At 38.9% G+C, this 1718-nt stretch overlaps 1 pseudogene; it reads left to right on the forward strand.

Moving 5' to 3' along the window:
• The first annotated feature begins 306 nt into the window (after nt 1-306).
• LOC139324722 (olfactory receptor 6X1-like) lies at nt 307-1248 on the forward strand (annotated as a pseudogene).
• Nucleotides 1249-1718: the final 470 nt, after the last annotated feature.

Below are 1718 nucleotides of genomic sequence, written 5' to 3' on the forward strand. Positions count from 1 at the left end.
GATTGAAAGATTGTAAGCCACCCAAAGTTGGAAGTGACAGAAAGAGTATATAAAGTGTATAAAGAGTATTGATGTACCTTACACAAATGAATACCCCGAAATAATTCTTATCCAAGCATCTAATTTGTGATTCTGTATTTTATGTTATAAATTGTGTTTTTGAAATATGGACCAAATCTACTCTCTGACATTTTCTTCATTTAAAAAAAGGGACAACCCATTGAAATGGTATAATAAAATAACCAGCCTGTGATCTTTTTCCTCTTGTTTGTCCTTGACAGCTCTAGGCAAACAATATCCTCGCAAATGCATTCGATAAATCAAACTGTGGTTACTGAGTTTATCCTGAAAGGGTTTCCGGCCTCCGCAGAGTTACAGAAGTATCTCTTTGTCCCCATTCTTTTCATCTATCTCCTCACAAACATTGGAAACATCCTGATCGTTGTCATTATTATCCATGATCCTCACCTTCACAATCCTATATACTTTGTCTTGGGGAACTTTTCCTACTTGGAGGTCTTATAGGTCACCACCCTGTCACCCAAGATGTTGGCTCACTTTCTAATGGAGAAAAAGTCCATCTGTTTCCATTGTTGCTTTGTTCAAGTCTTTCTCCACTTCTTCCTCGGAGCCACAGAATTCTGCCTGCTTGCTTCGATGTCCTTTGATCGCTACATTGCCATCTGCAAACCTTTGCATTACAGCGTCATCATGAATTACAGACTTTGTCTCCAGCTAGCCTTGGGCTCATGGTTGGGAGGGTTATTAACTGTCATTCTCCAGACAGTTTTACTGTGCCAGCTCCCATTTTGTGGTCTCAATACGATCAACCACTTCTACTGCGATGTGACTCCCTTGCTGGGTTTAGCTTGTGCTAATACATATCTACTTGGACAGATGGTGTTAGTGGGATCAGTCCTTCTGCTGTTCAGTACTTTCCTATTGACTGCCATCTCATATAGCTTCATCATCTTCACCATAACACGCATCTCTTCATCTTCAGGGAGACAGAAGGCTTTCTCTACTTGTGTTGCCCACCTTACAGTTGTATCCAACCAGTATGGAACTGTAATGTTCATGTATGTTAAATCCAATTTCAACTCTTCTTTGGAAATAAACAAGGCAGTTTCTGTACTTAATACTATTGTGACACTTCTACTCAACCCTTTCATCTACACTCTGAGGAACAAGGATGTCAAAAAAGCTCTGAAAAAAATGGCACGTAGTAAAGAAAAAATGTTTCATTGAGGGTAATAAAATATACCATAAATTTTTTATTTATTTAGAAGGAATTGATTTAATTCCCAGATGGGATGAAGAAGGTTCATTTTTGGCCCAAGATGCTGATATTCATCAGATGTATTTTCAGCGACTCCATTTTGGCTACAGTTGTTTTCCAACAGATTTCTGTGGAATGGTTCAATTGACAAATATTGAAGATTGTCTTTATTCAGAGCCACCCAACGTTTTGTGACAGCAAGATGGGTAGTTGATAAATGTAATAGAAAAATAAATGATAGATAGTTAGATAGTTAGATAGTTAGAGAGAGAGAGAGAGAGAGAGAGAGAGAGAGAGAGAGAGAGAGAGAGAGAGAGAGAGAGAGAGAGAGAGAGAGAGAGAGAGAGAGAGACCATTCTGCTAAGGATGGTTTTGAGTAGACACTGCATCTAGAGCAGGAGTCACCAACCTTTCAGACCTTAGGGACCACTAAATTCAT

This window comes from Pituophis catenifer, unplaced genomic scaffold, assembly GCF_029215685.1.
Source record: "Pituophis catenifer annectens isolate HBS135680 unplaced genomic scaffold, rPitCat1.0.hap2 SCAF_15, whole genome shotgun sequence".
Lineage (NCBI taxonomy): Eukaryota > Metazoa > Chordata > Lepidosauria > Squamata > Colubridae > Pituophis > Pituophis catenifer.